Source organism: Lissotriton helveticus, chromosome 7 (assembly GCF_964261635.1).
Source record: "Lissotriton helveticus chromosome 7, aLisHel1.1, whole genome shotgun sequence".
Classification (NCBI taxonomy): Eukaryota; Metazoa; Chordata; class Amphibia; order Caudata; family Salamandridae; genus Lissotriton; species Lissotriton helveticus.
Window position 1 is genome coordinate 448,852,874 of NC_136068.1, and position 22,034 is coordinate 448,874,907.

Genomic DNA, 22,034 nt, shown 5'->3' on the forward strand with positions numbered 1-22,034 from the left:
ATTTTTTTCTTTATACGGGGCATGAGTCCTTTCGAAATGTAAATTAAGTGGCGTGTGCTAGAGGTGTGAGGGTTGACAACACCCTCGCCCAGGTATGTGTGCGTCGGGACCACAGCCAGCTGCGGATCCTTGACTGATAATTCTTCTTCAGGAGTTGGAACCAGTTCAGGTGCCTGCCGTCCCATTTCTGACTTCTGGGAGCACAGATGTGTCGGAGTTCGAGTCGTGTTCCCCGCACGCTCTGGCACTCATCTAGTTTAAGGTGGCCTGGACTTGGTTGCCAGACTGTTGGTGGCTTCTGAAATGAAGGCTTTGTGGCTCAATCCGAGAATGCTCTCTTGTTTGAAACAAGTGGAAGGACACGTGGATCATTTCGCTTTAGCATTTAAGAATTGGACTGCACGGGGAATTCGATCGATCGATGGATAGATAGGTGTGTGCACATGTTTAGGGGACGTGTGTGGGGGGGTTGGATTGAGCACACAAGCATTTTTAATGTGTGAATAAATTAATGAATTGATGGATGAATGGATGAATGAGTGCAATGTTTCTATGGGAACGGTATAGTAGGAAGAGTGAAAGTAACCTAGAGTGCCTTTACGAGGGCTCACATAATTACCATGTTACGATAGTAGTTACCGCATATTACGGTTCCTCCTTCTCACCAAATTTGAAAACAGTTTTGTTTTTCTGTTTCTGCTTATTTTATACCTGGGAGATGTGATGGTTGCAGTTGGAAGGCCAAGTCTGAAAACATTATGGTACTTATTTTAATGGATTTTATGTTGCTTTGTATTCGGTGTAATAGAGAAAGGAAATGTAAACGTGCATCCGAGATGTACTACACGTTTTATTGAGAATCGGAAGAATTCCATATCGAAAATACTCATTAAGAATGTTACAATGCCCAATAATTGAGTGGAATATGGAGCCTAAAACAGAACCTATTAAACACACCTTTGTGTCCTCAGTCTGCAACCTGCTTACTGCAGGCTCTAATTTGGTCGGTGCTAAATCTGTTATTCCGCATAGTTTCGGTAATTTCGTTTTTCGCTTGTCAAGTATGATCACGCAGTGTTGCATAATTATTGGCAGTGTGCAGCAAACATTTATTTAGTACGAGTGCATGTGAACAACAGGAATGTCCAAAATTGGGCACTTGTTGAATGTGCTGTTTTTTTAGCACACAATATAGCACCAAGTGCCGGCATTTGAAGAATTCCTCCTAATTTTGCAATTTTCCCAAAGGTAATATGCAGATACAAATCGTGCAATTTTTCGTAAAATTAACCCAGTCTTTCCACAGCCGACAAAATTAACACTGAGTTGGGTTATATTACTAATTATCTACAGCGTAGGGCTGTTGCAAAAAGCGCTGCACAGAAGAAAAAATCTGTTGAAAGAATAGGGCTTTTCCTTATAATGTCGCTCTGCATCACCGATTGTTTATTTTTTCTTTCGTTAGAGACCCCCGATGCGTCTTCTCCTAGAAGTGTCAATTGGTAGGCACTTTATTAGCGCAACAAATGCCCCGGTTACTTACCGGTAATCTTCATTACTCCGAGTCCATGTCTTCCTCGCCACAGTAATTACCCATGAGCCTCCGGCTCCCACAGAAAACTCCAAGCTTAAATTATGCTCTAGTCTCCCTCTCCCTCCACCAAGATGGCCCCCAGTGACTTCAGCCAATCCCATAAAGGGACACAGAACCTACAGCACGACCTGAAAATCCAAGCCGCAGACATGAAGCCACCACCAGGGCCGGGAGGGAAGGGAAACTATACTGTGGCGAGGAAGACATGGACTCGGAGTTATGAAGATTACCGGTAAGTAACCGGGGCATTACCTCCTCGTCCTGTCTTCCTCGCCACAGTAATTACCCATGAGCCGATACCAAAGCAATCCGCTTCATGCAAGGAAAACACTCCACAGAAACATGCAGAGAAACATTGTTTTACTCACAAGAGGTACAAAATGCTATAGAAACATACACCTCAAGGAATCCCAGCCGGCAGTACAGAAGAGGCAATGGAAACAGAACCCCCACCCCCAACCTGAAGTCGATAATGGGACATGAAAGTATTTGGGGACGACCAAGTGGCAGCCCGGCAAACATCCTCCATGGACACCCCCTTGAAAGCGGCCCATGAGGCAGAAACAGACCTGGTGGACCGGCCCTGAACAGGAAGAGGGGGAAGGGCAGAAACCGAACCATAAGCCAACAGTATGGCCTCCTTAATCCAATGACTGATAGTGGACAGGGAGGGCTTCATGCCCTGACGAGACAAACCAAAATTGACAAATTGTCAACCTTACAAAATGAAGTGCGTGACAAATAAACCAACAATGCACGACGCACGTCCAACAGGTGGAGAAGGCAATCCTCAGCCGAGGAAGGAGCAGGACAAAGAACCGGAAGAACCACTTCCGCAGAACGGTGAAAATAAGAATCCACCTTAGGAATAAACGTAGGATGAGGGCGCAAAACCACACGATCAGATAAAACGACCAAAAACGGGGCAGGCCGGAGGAAGGCACCCAGCTCACCAATACGCCTGGCAGATGCAATAGCCACAAGAAACACCACTTTGAGTGTCAAGAACTTCAGGTCCACCGACTCCAAAGGCTCGAAAGGAGCCGACTGCAAGGAACGCAACACCAGAGGAAGGTCCAAAGGAGGAGAACAGAAGATAGGACGGGGACGTTGCAAAGAAAGCGACTTAAAAAGTCGAGCCACCAAAGGAGATATGTGAACCAAAGGCAGGACATGAAACGCCCGAATGGCGCCCCATTGAGCCCTGAGAGTGGAAATGGCTAAGCTCAAAAGGAAACCATCATTCAAAAAATCCAGAATGCGAGCAGGGTCCAAAGAACCCAACGCCGACTCGTGACACACACACCAAGAGGCAAAGTTATCCCAATGCTTAGCATAGGATTTAAAGGCCTCCAAGACTGCTGAATGACACCAGCAACCTCAAAAGAGCAACCAGCACGCATCAGCGAGCCCCTCAGACCCAGGGACCGGAACACAGGCAGAGGGAGAAGAGGACCCAACAGAGGATAAGGCACGAACGGCAACGTCCAATCCGGAGACACAGCCAATTGCAGTAACAGGGGATACCAAGGACGACGGCACCATCCCGGAGCAACTAGAAGTACAAACGACCCCTCCCTCTTGATCTTCCACAACACCTTCGGAATCAGAGGAATAGGAGGAAAGGCATACAACAGGACCCTCAGCCAAACGAACGACAGGGCATCCTGCATCCAGGCAAGGCATAATCGTGCAAAAGCAGCGGATCTTGGCATTGCACTGGGAAGCAAAGAGGTCCACAATCAGACCCAAACATCCTCCGTAACGTCCTGAACATCAAGGGTGACAGGGACAAAGACCCCACCGACGGAAACACCCAGCTCAGGCAATCCGCTACCGAGTTCTCCCGACCCGGCAGGTAAACAGCAGACAGGGATTCTAGGTGTACCTCCGCCCAACAACAAATCCGACGGCCCAGGCAACTGAGTGATCGAACCCTGCACCCCCCCTTGATGGTTGATATAGGACATCACCACCTGATTGATCGTCCGGACTTGCACATGGTGATCCCGAAGAAGATCCGAAAAGGCCAACAGACCCAAAATGATGGCCTTGAGCTCCTTGTAATTAGAAGAACAAGACAACACCGACCGAGGCCAAACCCCCTGAGTCGTAGAATCCCCCAGAGTAGCACCCCACCCCAGCAGGCTGGCATCTGTAGTGATCACTCTGGAGGGAACAATCCGAATGGAAGCCCCATGGACAGATGAGTGTCGTCCAACCACCAACCCATCACCAACTTGATCTCCTCGGACACAGAGATCAAAGCACTCATATCGAGGGAACAGGGGTCCCAATGCAACAAAATGTGGGAAACCACAGGATACATGTGGAGGCGAGCCCATGGTACTGTCAACAAAGAAGCCAACATCAGCCCCTGAACCCGCAACCAAAGGCTCGCTGGAAGAGAGGGGCCCAACAACCGGGACCGCACAGCAGTCATCAGGGACAGAATACGAGCAGGGGGAAGGAACACCCTCCCCAACGGAGTCCGGAACAGAGCCCCAATGAAAGTCAAGTCCTGAGCAGGAACCAGGGAGGACTTTGGAACATTGATCAGGAATCCGTGATGCTCCAGGACATGACACACCCTCTTCACATGGGACTCCGCCTTAGAAAGACAAGAGGCAATTGCAAAAACAACAAGTGATGGACTGAATGTGGATCAATGTCACACACTCCCCCAGTCAAAAGATCTGGGCCCAAATCCATCGTTTTTTTGCTCTCCACACCACCCTGGGTTAGACAATGGCGATATGCAAATCAGCTCTGACCCTGTTGATTCCGGTCTGGGAAAAGATATGGCTGTTGTAGTTCGGACTGGACTGTTCCCATGGGGCAACAGGGTCAGAGCTGATTTGCATAAAGCCATTATCTGACCCAGGGTGGTGTGGAGTGCAAAAAAACGATGGATTTGGGCCCAGATCTTTTGACTGGGGGAGTGTGTGACATTGATCCACATTCAGTCCATCACTTGTTGTTTTTTGCAATTAGAAAGAGAGGAAGCAGAAATCAAAAAATCATCCAGATAAGGAAAAACACAAATGCCCTCCCCATGTAAATGACCAACAAGAGGAGCCAGAATCTTAGTAAAAATCCTGGGCGAGGAGCAGAGTCCAAAAGGCAGTACCTGAAACTGATAATGACGACCCATGAAGCAGAAACGAAGAAACTTCTGAGAGTCTGGCTGGACTGGGACATGCAGATATGCATCCTTCAAGTCGATGGAAGCCAGATAATCGCCCTGAGAAATCAGAGGAAGAATACTCTGGAGGGACACCATTTAAAAGTTCACATCAGGAATGAACGTGTTCACCCATTTCAAATTCATCACCGGTCTGAGATCCCCTGTCCGTTTTGTCACTAGAAAAATGATGGAATAGACACCCAACCCCAATTGATCTGGGGGCACGGGAATCACTGTCTTCTTCAGAACCAGGGACTCTATACCTTCCAAAAGAGCCACCCGCTTGACAGCGTCTCTGGGACATGGAGTGGATCTGAAACAGATTGGGGGAGCCTGGGAAAATCCAAGACGCACGCCCTCGGACACCACCTGAAGCACCCACTGATCTGACACAGTCTCTCGCCAAGAGTCCATGAAGCAAGTGAGACGACCCCCAACCGGACCTACACCAGGAACGATCCAGTCATGACTTGGAAGCGGGAGCAGAGGAGGCAGAAGTACCGGAGAACCGGGATTTGTCAAAGGAAGGAGCACCCCGGCCACGCCCCCTTCCACGAAAGGGCTGACCAGCTCGGCCCTTCCGAGAATTACCAAAGGCCCGCCGGGAACCAAAGGCACGGAACCGACAAGTACGTTCCGGGGCAAGGAGCTTACGGTCTGTCGCCGTCTTCTTCACCATGTCATCCAAAGGAGGACCAAACAGTTTAACACCTGAAAAAGGTATTTTCATCAGGAGAGACTTCTGCGCAGCATCCGCCTTCCAGGAACGAAGCCACAACTGATGCCTCGCCACTACCGAAGACCCAGCCGCCAAAGCCGCAGCCCCCAAAGAGTCAAAAGAAACATCCGAGAGGAGGCGAACCTGCTGCTCCATCATCGCAAGAGTCGAAGAAACATCCTCACCCTGATCCAGTAATTCAGCAACGGACTGCAAGTCCTTAAGTAAAGACTGGATCGTGTAGGAAGAATAGGCAGCAGCCCTGATAGAAAAATTTGCAGCCGCATAAGTGCGTTTCACCGCACCATCAACTTTCCTGTCAATCGGGTCAGCAGGAGAAGAATCCTCAGACACAACAGCCCCACGAGAAGACACGCTGGCCATCAAGGAATCCACCTTCACCGAAGAAGGGTAATTCACGGCAAAATCCAGCAGCGGGTACCTTTTACCCAGGAAACGTGGAAAAGCACCCTTGTCCACATCCTTCCATTCAGTCTCTAACACTTTCAAGACAGAAGAATGTAAAGGCAAAGAATAAGGCTCAGGACGCTGATACTGTGCAAACAAGTCGTCATCCATAGGAACAACAGACTCAGGAAACACCAAGTTCTTGCGAATGTGTCCCAGCACCTCCTTCAGGTCGGCACCCTGCACAAATCGACCCCTGACATCAACATCTTCCTCATTGTCAGAATCAGCAGCATCAGCCCCATCAACTCGTGCCGGTTTCACAGGAGGAACAGGGACCTGACCCTGTAAAGCAGTAGCCACAGCAGAATTTATCATCTGCTGCAACAAAGCCAAAGATGGAATCGTGACCCCCGACCCAGAAGCCCCATCGAGGGAACCAGGATCAGCAAAGGAATCAGAACCATGCTCCATGACAGCCGTAAACACGAGAAACCAGCGAAGAAAAACAAGCGAAAGACAGAACCACCTGTCTGATAAATAAAGGCCCCGAGGTTGCTAAGCAACCAAGAAAAACCACACCCGTCAAGTCACAAAGGCAATAAAGCACCCAGAAGACTCGCGCGCACACGCCCCAAACAACGCAGACCGGCGCGTGTGCATACACACCGGAAAGCGAAGGCGCGCCGCAATGAGCCCAGAGACGGCTGCAGGTAAGCCCCAACCACGCGGAGCAAACCGCAACACCGGCAACCTCCCCCGGCCGCGCCACGTCCGCTGAGCAGGACGCGCGGTCGGGAGAAAAATAGAACACCAAAACGGCCCCGCAATGCAGGACCTAAGGTGCCCCCATAGAGAACGAGGTCCAAAGAGACCGCGAAAACAGAAACGCCTCCAAAGTCCGCTAAAGCAGGACACGGAGCGCTCTGAGGCAAACGCAGGGGAATAAAAGCATATAAAAAAAATGAAAAGAAGAGAACGAAGCAATAGCAACCAACAATGCACAAACACTACATCCCCCAACGTAATACCACAGGACCCAAGGGCTGCTAAAGCAAGACCCCAGCCCCACTCACCTTCACAGGGAGACAGCACTCCGAGTAGTGCAGAAAAAAGAAACCGGTCGTGCTGTAGGTTCTGTGTCCCTTTATGGGATTGGCTGAAGCCACTGGGGGCCATCTTGGTGGAGGGAGAGGGAGACTAGAGCGTAATTTAGGCTTGGAGTTTTCTGTGGGAGCCGGAGGCTCATGGGTAATTACTGTGGCGAGGAAGACAGGACGAGGAGGTAATGTATTGTTGCTTTTGATTGGGGGGAGTGCTTGCAGTAGGCAAAACAATATTTAGTTTCGTATGTGGGCGTTGCAAGTCTACATGCGTGCTTGACGGAAGGTTAAGTTGTTTCTGGTTTTGAAAACGAGGTGCACTTGACGCCTCGGTGGTAGTTAAACACAAAGCTCTATTGGGCATCCGTGTACATAGTTCTTTCTGTGAGTGTATGGCTACCGTAACGGTCTGGGGTGGGCCTTTCGTTGAGGTCCTTTGCTAGACTAACTGTTGTGATCTTGTTTCCTGATAGTAAAGGAGAGTGAAATAGAAGGGTTCGGCAGTAGATGGTGAGCCAATGGGGCCTCTTAAATTAAGTGGCACTGAAGAACCGCACGCTGTGTGGAATTACATTTTGTCTAAGTAGAGTTTCCATGACTGATGTCCCTGTCCAAAAATAAAACAAATGCGCACGTGTTTCTGTGGGTCCATGCGCCTTCTGCACACATGTATGCTAAGAGGAAGTTGTTGGTCAGTACCCGGAGGGCTCGTTTTATGTCATTTTAACCTTTTGAGGTAAGTTGGTTTGTGCAGTAGTATCATAGTTTATCACCACATCATGGTTAAGTGGTAACTTCACTGCTGGGGGTTTCATCGTAAACTTCATCAACGTCTCTTTCATTGGTGAGGTGCAGAGGCCCCTGCAGCAGAGAACCGGTGCAAGGCGGTGAATCATCAGTAGTGGTTTTTTAGGTCGAGCCTGGAATCTCCATGTGGAGGCTAGCTGACTCTGGGGAATGGAGGACAAGAAACTGCCACGAGCTTCTCTTTGGCTGGATTACACTGCGTGCACGCGCACGCCCAGCCCGCGCCGTGCACATCCCCTGCCTGGTGCGCGCTCTTCCATGAATGAAAGTGAAACTGGCTGCAGTGCCTCGCATCCATGCCGCGTTAGTGTCTTTAACGTTTATTTCCCTCCGACGTTTATTTCCCTCTGTTTATCTCGTGCCCCCTTCCCTCCGCCTCTCTCGTGTCCCCTTCCCTCGGCGTCTCTCTCGCCTGCATCCTTCCCTCGGCGTCTCTCGCCTCCCCTTCTGTACTTTACTGTCCTCCCTCTGCTTAAGGCTCTCGCCAGGTCCTTTCCCTACCTGCCTCTCCATGCTCCGCTCTCTGTCTCGTGGGCCGCGGTGCTCGTCTATCTCTTCGGTGTCAACTCGTTTCCCGTCCTAGCTGCTAACTTTCCTCTGCAGGAAGTCGCCGCTGCCCCGTCCTCGGCTTCAGCAGTGCCCCACCCTCTTAACTCACGTCCCTCCCTTAGCTCCTCCCTGCGGTCTCCTCCCCTCTCCCTATCTCTCCCACGAAGGAGCGGGGCGCTCCCTTGCGGTCAGGCGGCTCTCCGGTGCCGTGACCAGACTCCGAACTTCCCCGCAGATCCTGCGCTCTGGTCCCGGACGGTCCTCTGCGTCCGACGAACCTGCACAGACTGGGGCTTCACGCCACCCTTGGACAGAGTCTCGGAGCCCAAGGAGAAGGATGACCGGCTAGGCGAGGACGAGGAGCAGCTGCCACCGCTCTTCGCAGCCAGAGGGGAAAGTGTCCGTTATATGGTGCCCACGGGTGTCAAGCATGCCGCGAACACTTCGGACGGCACTACCCGGGCCAGGTCAGCTCCCTTCCAGTAGCTAAGGTGTCGGACCCCAGTCCATCCTTCACCTCTCGGACTCCTCAGCGGGCCATGCAGGCAGCGCTAGGCTTCTCCGTGCTAAACATGCCCCTGTACAGCTCCTGTTGCCTGTCTGCCCGCAGTTTTGGGAGCTCTGATGAACCACAACGCTCCTCCAGCACCGCTTCCCAGAGGCTGTGGGAAAAAGGCTTACAGACAGCCGTCCCAGCCAACGGGGCGCCGGGCCCTGCCAAAAGGGGACACCTCAGCGAGCTGTGAAGACACCGGGACAGTAAGGACGCACAACCGCGTGGGAAAAGCAGAGGTTGTTGAAAAAGTACAAGCAATTGATGATGTCGATTCTTCTGTCCTGCACAGGGGGTTGCAGCTACTTTCATGGTAAGGCCACCCCGAGGGGTCAGTGTAAGGTGCCACGACGTATGAAATGGTTCTCTTCACCTGTTCCACCACAGCCTTTAACCTATAACATTCATCTATTGGATATCCCCGGCCTCACCCCCTGCATGCCGCAGATACTTATTTCACAATGACTGTTAAGTGTGAATCGTGTCCTTTATACATGCATGTTTGAGTGTTTGTGTGTGTGTGTGTATAATCTATGAATATGTGACTGTGTGCATGCATGTGCGCATGTTTGCTTGTTTTTATAAGTGCCCCATTACAGCGCCCGTAATACTTGCATGCTAGTAATACCCCTCCCGCCTCCCAAACAGGATCGAGTCAAACATCAACCAGCAGCGATGCCGTTGCTGGTTTCACTTTCTATATTCTCGGTTTCTGAGCTCCCCCCTCCCAATCAGTCATGTGTCTCCAGCACAGCAGCGCAGCCAGGGGACAGAGAAGGCAGGTTATGCTGCAGCCTGCCTCGGAGCATCGGACACTCGTCTGTGCCTGCTCCTCGCAGCTCACCCAGCTGTGGCCTTATGTGTCTTGGCCATTTAAGTTCTCTTGTGCTGCCACGATGAGTGAGGTGTCTCAAAAGAGCAGTGTGTGGGGTCGAAGCTGAAGATACACTGGGACGCTATATGTGATGGAATGGCAGATGTGATGTAAGTTGGGAAGGAGGTGAATTGTAGGAGCAGCGTCTGGGGTCAGAGCTGCAGGTACACTGCACTGGGGGAGCTGTAGCAGCGTGTGATCTCAGAGCTGCAGGTAGACTGTATTTCAACTAGGTGGAATGGAGGGGGTGGTGTAAGTTAGAGTGAGATGCATTGGAAGAGCAACATGTGGGTTCAGAGCTGCAGGTACACTTGGGGAGCTGAATATAATAGAACGTCAGGGGTGTATGTTTTGGAAGGAGGTGCATTAGAAGAACACTGTATGGTCTCAGAGCTGGAATCAAATGGGGGGCTGCAGTCCAGGATTGATTGAGATCCACTGGGACAGCTGCGTGTGGGTCTTTGTGGGAATAGCAGGGGTGGCGCAAATCAGGGTTCAGTCACGCTGGCCGCTGTGAATTAGCCTCATAAGTACAATAGCAAGGCTCAGGATTGAGGGCCACTGGCAGAACACACAGCGGGTCTTCAGGACTGGGATGGTACAGTGTTCTTGTTTCATTACTGGAATTGTAGGAGTGTTGCAAGTGTGAACTCAGGTGCTCGTTCCAGTACAACAATAATAGGGTAACATCGAGGCGCACTGGCAGGGCTCTACGTGTCTCTCTCCTGCAATGGTATTCAGCTACTGGCATTGTAAATAACAAACCTTTTATCTATGTGTTGGTTTTAAAAACAGATAAATAAAAGGCATTGCCATTTACGATGCCATTTACAATGGCAATAGCTTAAAACTTTGCAAATGCGAGACCTATTGCATTGCAAATGCTTGTTTTTTTAGCACTCAATGGGCCCAGCACCGCCATATGGCCTAGCTCTATTCGTACATTGCAAGTGTCTGCCTTAATCTCTTTCAATCTTGCGTGAGCTTGCTTGCACGTTTTCACCTACTCTGACCCCGTAGGCATCAGCAGCATAGGTGACCATTACCGTGCAGGAGTAGGAAATTGATGTTCGGGTAACTGCTTTACCAGTGTCTGGCATCATGCTGCCTGCAGAGGCTCAGGGGCGTGTGCACGCAGTATTTGGCTCATGTACAAGAACACGCCTCCTTGTAGCAGCGCGGTGGCTGCAGGTAGCAACATTCCACCGCTTGGTTTCTTCCATTAGGAGTGGTGGCTTAAGGGCTGACAGCAGACTACTTACTACACGCATTCTCTGTTGGCATATTCCCTTCTCACACGTGCAGATCCATAGGCGTGCCCCGACAGGCATGGAGAGGTTCGCGCCAAGACGCAAGGAAGGTTGGCTGACAGGAGGAGTTTGGAAGATTTACAGCAGGGCAGGAGGGCGAGCACAGACAGAATATCCGAGAAGGGTGTGCCCATAGATAGAAATCTAAGACCATCCCATTTAGCCATTCATGACATAGCTGCCAAGGTTTCAGACTGCTACGTGTGACATTTTCATAATGTCAATGGAATTATGAGTGACATTTCAAATGACTGAGTGACACTTTCTAGCGAGCACAATCAAGCAATGAAGACGAGGGAAACCTACAGATAACAGAAATGACACCCATTTGAGCAGCAAGAAGACACTAAAACTGCACCACAGCACCAGAAATGCAAGGGCACTATGGGACTCCACTGTACCCAACAGGATGTGAGAGGCATACTGCCCCCCCCCCCCCCCTAAATAGGATCTCCCAGCCCGAACTGTCTCAAACAGTTTATCCCCTCTCCCGCACCGTGTGATACATACTCAAAGCCACCTTCTGACACAAATGTCACCTCAATAGGCGGATTTCTGTATTATGTATTTATTATTACAGAAGAGACAGCCTAGCCTTTCCTGTACTTCCTCTACAGGGTAAACAGAGTGAAATCGTAAGGAGCCAAAGCAAAATACAACTATTAAAAATTACATAAGGAAAGCAGGACCGAACGCTATTACTTTGAAATAAAGGCTTGATCCCTCCCTCCCACACACCCTTCTTTCTACGTAGCTTGATCCCTCCCTCCCTCCCTCCCTCCCACCCACCCTCCTTTCTTTGTGACTTGATCCCTCCCACCCACACACCCTCCTTTCTTTGTTGCTTGATCCCTCCCACCCTCCTTTCTTTGTGACTTTATCCCTCCCACCCACCCTCCTTTCTTTGTGGCTTGATCCCTCCCACCCACCCTCCTTTCTTTGTGGCTTGATCCCTCCCACCCACCCTCCTTTCTTTGTGGCTTGATCCCTCCCTCCCTCCCTCCCTCCCACCCACCCACCCTCCTTTCTTTGAGGCTTGATTCCTCCCACCCACCCTCCTTTCTTTGAGGCTTGATTCCTCCCACCCACCCTCCTTTCTTTGAGGCTTGATTCCTCCCACCCTCCTTTCTTTGAGGCTTGATCCCTCCCTCCCTCCCACCCACCCCCCTCTTTTCTTTGTGGCTTGACCCCCCCCTCCCACCCCCCTCTTTTCTTTGTGGCTTGACCCCCCCTCCCACCCCCCTCTTTTCTTTGTGGCTTGACCCCCCCCCCTCCAACCCCCTCTTTTCTTTGTGGCTTGACCCCACCCTCCCTCCAACCCCCTCTTTTCTTTGTGGCTTGACCCCACCCTCCCACCCCCCCTCTTTTCTTTGTGGCTTGACCCCACCCTCCCACCCCCCCCCCTCTTTTCTTTGTGGCTTGACCCCACCCTCCCACCCCCCTCTTTTCTTTGTGGCTTGACCCCACCCTCCCACCCCCCTCTTTTCTTTGTGGCTTGACCCCACCCTCCCACCCCCCCTCTTTTCTTTTCCGACCCCCCCTCTTTTCTTTGTGGCTTGACCCCACCCTCCCACCCCCCCTCTTTTCTTTTCCCACCCCCCCTCTTTTCTTTGTGGCTTGACCCCACCCTCCCACCCCCCCTCTTTTCTTTGTGGCTTGACCCCACCCTCCCACCCCCCTCTTTTCTTTGTGGCTTGACCCCACCCTCCCACCCCCCTCTTTTCTTTGTGGCTTGACCCCACCCTCCCACCCCCCCTCTTTTCTTTGTGGCTTGACCCCACCCTCCCACCCCCCCTCTTTTCTTTGTGGCTTGACCCCACCCTCCCACCCCCCCTCTTTTCTTTGTGGCTTGACCCCACCCTCCCACCCCCCCTCTTTTCTTTGTGGCTTGACCCCACCCTCCCACCCCCCCTCTTTTCTTTGTGGCTTGACCCCACCCTCCCACCCCCCCTCTTTTCTTTGTGGCTTGACCCCACCCTCCCACCCCCCCTCTTTTCTTTGTGGCTTGACCCCACCCTCCCACCCCCCCTCTTTTCTTTGTGGCTTGACCCCACCCTCCCACCCCCCCTCTTTTCTTTGTGGCTTGACCCCACCCTCCCACCCCCCCTCTTTTCTTTGTGGCTTGACCCCACCCTCCCACCCCCCCCCTCTTTTCTTTGTGGCTTGACCCCACCCTCCCACCCCCCCCTCTTTTCTTTGTGGCTTGACCCCACCCTCCCACCCCCCCCTCTTTTCTTTGTGGCTTGACCCCACCCTCCCACCCCCCCTCTTTTCTTTGTGGCTTGACCCCACCCCCCACCCTCCCACCCCCCCTCCTTTCTTTGTGGCTTGACCCCACCCCCCACCCTCCCACCCCCCTCCTTTCTTTGTGGCTTGACCCCACCCTCCCACCCCCCTCCTTTCTTTGTGGCTTGACCCCACCCTCCCACCCCCCTCCTTTCTTTGTGGCTTGACCCCACCCTCCCACCCCCCTCCTTTCTTTGTGGCTTGACCCCACCCTCCCACCCCCCTCCTTTCTTTGTGGCTTGACCCCACCCTCCCACCCCCCTCCTTTCTTTGTGGCTTGACCCCACCCTCCCACCCCCCTCCTTTCTTTGTGGCTTGACCCCACCCTCCCACCCCCCTCCTTTCTTTGTGGCTTGACCCCACCCTCCCACCCCCCTCCTTTCTTTGTGGCTTGACCCCACCCTCCCACCCCCCTCCTTTCTTTGTGGCTTGACCCCACCCTCCCACCCCCCTCCTTTCTTTGTGGCTTGACCCCACCCTCCCACCCCCTCTTTTCTTTGTGGCTTGACCCCACCCTCCCACCCCCCTCTTTTCTTTGTGGCTTGACCCCACCCTCCCACCCCCCTCTTTTCTTTGTGGCTTGACCCCACCCTCCCACCCCCCTCTTTTCTTTGTGGCTTGACCCCACCCTCCCACCCCCCTCTTTTCTTTGTGGCTTGACCCCACCCTCCCACCCCCCTCTTTTCTTTGTGGCTTGACCCCACCCTCCCACCCCCCCTCTTTTCTTTGTGGCTTGACCCCACCCTCCCACCCCCCCTCTTTTCTTTGTGGCTTGACCCCACCCTCCCACCCCCCCTCTTTTCTTTGTGGCTTGACCCCACCCTCCCACCCCCCCTCTTTTCTTTGTGGCTTGACCCCACCCTCCCACCCCCCCTCTTTTCTTTGTGGCTTGACCCCACCCTCCCACCCCCCCTCTTTTCTTTGTGGCTTGACCCCACCCTCCCACCCCCCCTCTTTTCTTTGTGGCTTGACCCCACCCTCCCACCCCCCCTCTTTTCTTTGTGGCTTGACCCCACCCGCCTCCTTTCTTTGTGGCTTGACCCCACCCGCCTCCTTTCTTTGTGGCTTGACCCCACCCGCCTCCTTTCTTTGTGGCTTGACCCCACCCGCCTCCTTTCTTTGTGGCTTGACCCCACCCGCCTCCTTTCTTTGTGGCTTGACCCCACCCGCCTCCTTTCTTTGTGGCTTGACCCCACCCGCCTCCTTTCTTTGTGGCTTGACCCCACCCGCCTCCTTTCTTTGTGGCTTGACCCCACCCGCCTCCTTTCTTTGTGGCTTGACCCCACCCGCCTCCTTTCTTTGTGGCTTGACCCCACCCGCCTCCTTTCTTTGTGGCTTGACCCCACCCGCCTCCTTTCTTTGTGGCTTGACCCCACCCGCCTCCTTTCTTTGTGGCTTGACCCTACCCTCCCACCCCCCCTCTTTTCTTTGTGGCTTGACCCCACCCTCCCACCCCCCTCCTTTCTTTGTGGCTTGACCCCACCCTCCCACCCCCCTCCTTTCTTTGTGGCTTGACCCCACCCTCCCACCCCCCTCCTTTCTTTGTGGCTTGACCCCACCCTCCCACCCCCCTCCTTTCTTTGTGGCTTGACCCCACCCGCCTCCTTTCTTTGTGGCTTGACCCCACCCCCTCCTTTCTTTGTGGCTTGACCCCACCCTCCCACCCCCCTCTTTTCTTTGTGGCTTGACCCCACCCTCCCACCCCCCTCTTTTCTTTGTGGCTTGACCCCACCCACCCTCCCACCCCCCTCTTTTCTTTGTGGCTTGACCCCACCCTCCCACCCCCCTCTTTTCTTTGTGGCTTGATCCCCACCCTCCCACCCCCCTCTTTTCTTTGTGGCTTGACCCCACCCTCCCACCCCCCTCTTTTCTTTGTGGCTTGACCCCACCCTCCCACCCCCCTCCTTTCTTTGTGGCTTGACCCCACCCTCCCACCCCCTCCTTTCTTTGTGGCTTGACCCCACCCTCCCACCCCCCTCCTTTCTTTGTGGCTTGACCCCACCCTCCCACCCCCCTCCTTTCTTTGTGGCTTGACCCCACCCCCTCCTTTCTTTTTGGCTTGACCCCACCCCCTCCTTTCTTTGTGGCTTGACCCCACCCTCCCACCCCCCTCCTTTCTTTGTGGCTTGACCCCACCCTCCCACCCCCCTCCTTTCTTTGTGGCTTGACCCCACCCTCCCACCCCCCTCCTTTCTTTGTGGCTTGACCCCACCCTCCCACCCCCCTCCTTTCTTTGTGGCTTGACCCCACCCTCCCACCCCCCTCCTTTCTTTGTGGCTTGACCCCACCCGCCTCCTTTCTTTGTGGCTTGACCCCACCCTCCCACCCCCCTCTTTTCTTTGTGGCTTGACCCCACCCTCCCACCCCCCTCTTTTCTTTGTGGCTTGACCCCACCCTCCCACCCCCCTCTTTTCTTTGTGGCTTGACCCCACCCTCCCACCCCCCTCCTTTCTTTGTGGCTTGACCCCACCCTCCCACCCCCCTCCTTTCTTTGTGGCTTGACCCCACCCTCCCACCCCCCTCCTTTCTTTGTGGCTTGACCCCACCCCCTCCTTTCTTTTTGGCTTGACCCCACCCTCCCACCCCCCTCCTTTCTTTGTGGCTTGACCCCACCTGCCTCCTTTCTTTGTGGCTTGACCCCACCCTCCCACCCCCCTCCTTTCTTTGTGGCTTGACCCCACCCTCCCACCCCCCTCCTTTCTTTTTGGCTTGACCCCACCCTCCCACCCCCCTCCTTTCTTTGTGGCTTGACCCCACCTGCCTCCTTTCTTTGTGGCTTGACCCCACCCTCCCACCCCCCTCCTTTCTTTGTGGCTTGACCCCACCCACCCTCCCACCCCCCTCCTTTCTTTGTGGCTTGACCCCACCCTCCCACCCCCCTCCTTTCTTTGTGGCTTGACCCCACCCTCCCACCCCCCTCCTTTCTTTGTGGCTTGACCCCACCCGCCTCCTTTCTTTGTGGCTTGACCCCACCCTCCCACCCCCCTCTTTTCTTTGTGGCTTGACCCCACCCTCCCACCCCCCTCTTTTCTTTGTGGCTTGACCCCACCCTCCCACCCCCCTCCTTTCTTTGTGGCTTGACCCCACCCTCCCACCCCCCTCCTTTCTTTGTGGCTTGACCCCACCCACCCTCCCACCCCCCTCCTTTCTTTGTGGCTTGACCCCACCCACCCTCCCACCCCCTCCTTTCTTTGTGGCTTGACCCCACCCACCCTCCCACCCCCCTCCTTTCTTTGTGGCTTGACCCCACCCACCCTCCCACCCCCCTTCTTTCTTTGTGGCTTGACCCCACCCTCCCACCCCCCTCCTTTCTTTGTGGCTTGACCCCACCCTCCCACCCCCCTCCTTTCTTTGTGGCTTGACCCCACCCGCCTCCTTTTTTTGTGGCTTGACCCCACCCGCCTCCTTTCTTTGTGGCTTGACCCCACCCTCCCACCCCCCTCTTTTCTTTGTGGCTTGACCCCACCCTCCCACCCCCCTCTTTTCTTTGTGGCTTGACCCCCCCCTCCCACTTTTTTTTTTTAAAGCACGCTAAAGCCAATGGCAGCTGCCTAAAGCAAAACCACGCACACGAGCGTGTGGTCAGCTTTCTGAACCACGTACAAGAGGACTCCCGCTGCGCGAACAGTATTGCGCACTGTAACGCTAGGCGCGAGACCTAAAAATGATAATCTAATTACAAAGAAAGGCGGCTTTTCATTGCGTTATTTAGGAAAAGCACAAATGTCTCTTCAATTTCAGACCCAAGCAAGGAGGAGCTGCAAACAAAACCTACATGTTTAACATGAGCCGGGAATAAATCAGATAGTTCCAAGACCAAACACTTCAACACACCAGTGGAAACTTGCCAGTAATTAGGCGCTACTCTTTGGGTGTTAAACAACACCAAGCATTGGCAAAGCTAAGCAGGCGCCTTGGAGAAACAAGACACATACATTTTGTTAACTTTAAAGATCATAAGAAGTACACTGTACATTGCTGATCAGAGTAAGACTTTGGAACAAACCATAACTGTAGAACGAAGATGCATTTGCAGGACCACTGGTGCTTATGACCTACTGAATCCGTCCCACAGTCTGCAAATCAATGATATGAAACTATTTAAGAAAAGGGTAGCATCTACAGAAAAAATACTTACCAATGTTGAAACCGAACCTTTACTTTCAGTAAAGAAAGTGGGGCAGTACATTATTTAGCACCATGCACAAATCTTCATTTCTTCTGCCACATTAGGAAAAACCTCACACGTTCAACAAATTAAACAAGCGTCCAGTTGGACTGATATCAACATATTTAGTGCCTGCTGTACACTAGTGTTGATCACCTAGTAATATTTCATTGGTTTAGATGTAGCATTTGGTTGGGAATAGAAGAAGACCGAACAAAAGCGCCCCTTTGGCAGAGAAATGTGCACATTTAATTGGGTCAAGGCAGTGTAACAATCACCCTGTACCTTATGTTCCTGCAGCTTGCCACAATAACTATAAAAGTAACGCAAACCAAAAATGAGAATACAAAATATTGGGGACGTATTACAAGGATGTGAATAGACAAACTTCCTAAGCAAAGAATGGAAGTCTGGACCCTTCATGACATGCGACTTAATGATCTAGCACTAACTTTGTAAAAGAAAACTCTGCTCAGTTTGGAACAGAAGTATATGAGAAACCCAGAATCAGTACGTGGAAAGTGAATGCTTAACAGGAGAGATCAGAAGGTTAAAACCAGCATTTGCAATGCAATAGGTCTCGCCTTAGGAAAGTTTGAGCTATTGGTATTGTAAATGACAAATCTTGAATTGATGTGTTGGTTTTGAAAATAGCTAAATTAATAGCTTTGTCATTTACAATGGCAATAGTTGTAACTTTCGCAAATGTGACACCTTTAGCATTTGTAATGCAATATGTGTTGTATTTACGTGACTTAGATGTATTGATATTACAAATAACAATGCTTTTAAAAAAAAAATAATTAATACGTGTTATTTTAATTTATAATGGCAATAGCTTAAACTTTTGTAAATAACTTTTGTGAAGATTATGTTCAGTGTATTATATTGTGACAAATCCAAGAACAGAAGTGAAATATTAACATCTTTTTGTGACATTTGTAGTAAAGCTTGAAACATTGAGATAACATGTTTGAACCAGTTGTTGTTGAACGGTTGCACAGATTGATGTTGTGGTGCCCCTGAGTGATGCTGTGGTGCCCCTGAGTGATGCTGTGGTGCCCCTGAGTGATGCTGTGGTGCCCCTGAGTGATGCTGTGGTGCCCCTGAGTGATGCTGTGGTGCCCCTGAGTGATGCTGTGGTGCCCCTGAGTGATGCTGTGGTGCCCCTGAGTGATGCTGTGGTGGTGCTGAGTGATGCTGTTTTTAATGCTATAGAGTGAGGGTGATAGACAGAGTGAGGGTGATAGATAGACAGAGTGAGGGTGATAGATGGACAGAGTGAGGGCGGCGGATGGACAGAGTGAGGGCGGCGGATGGACAGAGTGAGGGCGGCGGATGGACAGAGTGAGGGCGGCGGATGGACAGAGTGAGGGCGGCGGATGGACAGAGTGAGGGCGGCGGATGGACAGAGTGAGGGCGGCGGATGGACAGAGTGAGGGCGGCGGATGGACAGAGTGAGGGCGGCGGATGGACAGAGTGAGGGCGGCGGATGGACAGAGTGAGGGCGGCGGATGGACAGAGTGAGGGCGGCGGATGGACAGAGTGAGGGCGGCGGATGGACAGAGTGAGGGCGGCGGATGGACAGAGTGAGGGCGGCGGATGGACAGAGTGAGGGCGGCGGATGGACAGAGTGAGGGCGGCGGATGGACAGAGTGAGGGCGGCGGATGGACAGAGTGAGGGCGGCGGATGGACAGAGTGAGGGCGGCGGATGGACAGAGTGAGGGCGGCGGATGGACAGAGTGAGGGCGGCGGATGGACAGAGTGAGGGCGGCGGATGGACAGAGTGAGGGCGGCGGATGGACAGAGTGAGGGCGGCGGATGGACAGAGTGAGGGCGGCGGATGGACAGAGTGAGGGCGGCGGATGGACAGAGTGAGGGCGGCGGATGGACAGAGTGAGGGCGGCGGATGGACAGAGTGAGGGCGGCGGATGGACAGAGTGAGGACAGATGGACGGACAGATGGAGGGCGGTAGACGGACAGAGTGAGGACAGATGGACGGACAGATGGAGGGCGGTAGACGGACAGATGGAGGGCGGTAGACGGACAGAGTGAGGACAGATGGACGGACAGATGGAGGGCGGTAGACGGACAGAGTGAGGACAGATGGACGGACAGATGGAGGGCGGTAGACGGACAGAGTGAGGACAGATGGACGGACAGAGTGAGGGCGGTAGACGGACAGTGAGGACAGATGGACAGAGTGAGGGAGGTAGATAGTGAGGACAGATGGACAGAGTGAGGGCGGTAGACGGACAGAGTGAGGACAGATGGACAGAGTGAGGGCGGTAGATAGTGAGGACAGATGGACAGAGTGAGGGCGGTAGATAGTGAGGACAGATGGACGGACAGATGGACAGAGTGAGGGCGGTAGATAGTGAGGACAGATGGACGGACAGATGGACAGAGTGAGGGCGGTAGATAGTGAGGACAGATGGACGGACAGATGGACAGAGTGAGGGCGGTAGATAATGAGGACAGATGGACGGACAGATGGACAGAGTGAGGGCGGTAGATAGTGAGGACAGATGACGGACAGATGGACAGAGTGAGGGCGGTAGATAGTGAGGACAGATGGATGGACAGAGTGAGGGCGGTAGACGGACAGATGGACAGAGTGAGGGGCGATATCGTGTATTTGGCCAAATTGTGTGAACTTGGGAAAACACTTTTTGAAATTATTCCTTTGCTCCCTTTTCGGCAAGATTGCAAGTATTTAGAATTAATGTAAAAGGTGCGAGCAAGATTATAGATAAAAAATTGACTGAATAGTACCTGGGGGAGGGAGTGCCCAGTCTGATATAGTCGCCAAAATGCAATATGAACGGTAAATGTAAAGCCCTGGGAGCAAGTAGGAGTTAGATCCTAGGCACATCAGACTCTCGTGGTACCTCTGTCCACTGATATAAAAATACTTGAGCACTCAGAAGCAGCTTAATAGAGCAAAGAACTACCAAGGTGATACTTCGTTCATGTATCTGGAGCAGTGGCTGTATTTGCGTGTCTGTTGCTGAATAGGGGTACTGCAGCTAATGTGCAGGGCCCCTTTGTGCTGAAGCACCTCCGTACCTAATTGACACCTCTTACACATAACATTAGGGGGTATAGGAATGAGAGTGAAAGGGTTAAAAGTGGCTGGGAACCAAAATAACGGCGTAATGGCCAGAGCTGCCGACTTTGGGGAAACAAGGCTCGAGCATCGGCGTTGGATCAACATAGTGTGATTCTGGGCAATTCACTTAATCTCCCCGTGCTGCCTACCAAAAATGAATGTGCTCATTGTCTAACGGGTGCTCATGTAAATCGCTATAATTCGTGCTATATAAAACTGCACAAAATAAAAATACGCCGAGTCGTGTACCTCCAGCCCCAGCCAAAGGAATTTAGAGAAGAGAGAAAGAGAGGCTTGTGTGACACGGGGACAGAAGGTTAGCGCTGCCGGCTCTCTCCTTCCCTGTGGCCTGATAAGGTTTTCAGAAGCGATATCCTTGCAATGGAGGCTCCGGCGCCTAGGTCATTATGATCCTGCATGCCTTGGAGCCATCTTTGGATTGCAAGGTAAGCGAGACAGTGGGCAGCAGTGCGGTAAGATGGCCAGCTCTGTGGTGACGCGGCTTTGTTTGGAGGTTTCAGCACCATGTCCGTGAACAATCTATGAACGGATGGTCATTTAAAGCGCTATATTTTGCGCTATATCAAACTGCAAAACTTACAAATAAACAAGCAACACAAAGGAGGCGGGGGTATAAAGTTACACAACACAGATTGGGCGGTTGGAGAGAAGGTAAACAAGCGATGCGCGCTCTGTGCTGGGGGAGGGGGAGGGCGAGGGCCATTTTTAATGACGGCTTAATGGCCAGAGCTGCCGACTTTGGGAAACCAGGCTCGAGCATTGGCGTTGGATCAACATAGTGTGATTCTGGGAAATTCACTTAATCTCCCCATGCTGCCTACTGAAAATGAATGTGTCCTTGTGCAACGTAACGGGTGCTCATGTAAAGCGCTATAATTCGTGCTATATAAAACTGCAAAAAATAAAAATGAAAAAGTCAAGGGCAAAGACAATTAATGATTAAAAACATGGGAATAACAGGGAGAGGAAGAGATCGACATGGGGGAAGAAGGGGATATGAAGAAAGAGAGCGATGTAATAAATCATGTGGTGCGGCACCCAGGCATAACCTGCAGCAACGGGTGTAGTGAGAATTCAAGGACTTTGGAGGCTGCAGCAAGGGAAAGGCAATGAAGCCCATGAACATCAAACAGTGTGCCGTGGTAGGAGCTGTTGTGGACGGCATGAACACAAATGGAACAAGCTCTCGGCATTGCGTGGTGGAGAAAGGGGCAGGGCGGGGGAGCGGCTTCCTTTGAAGTCTGATGTCGAGGCTCAGACAAATGGTGTGTGATGTGGCTGGCGATGTGCACGCGCCTGGCTCACATGAACTGTACCTAATCCGCAGTTTGAGTAGACTTTT

General features: G+C 52.4%; 1 protein-coding gene across 1 annotated transcript in view; it reads left to right on the top strand.

Moving 5' to 3' along the window:
* Positions 1-22,034, top strand: part of LOC144768591 (mitogen-activated protein kinase 1-like) — a 347,633-nt gene that overhangs the window by 87,843 nt on the left and 237,756 nt on the right. The window lies entirely within an intron of this gene.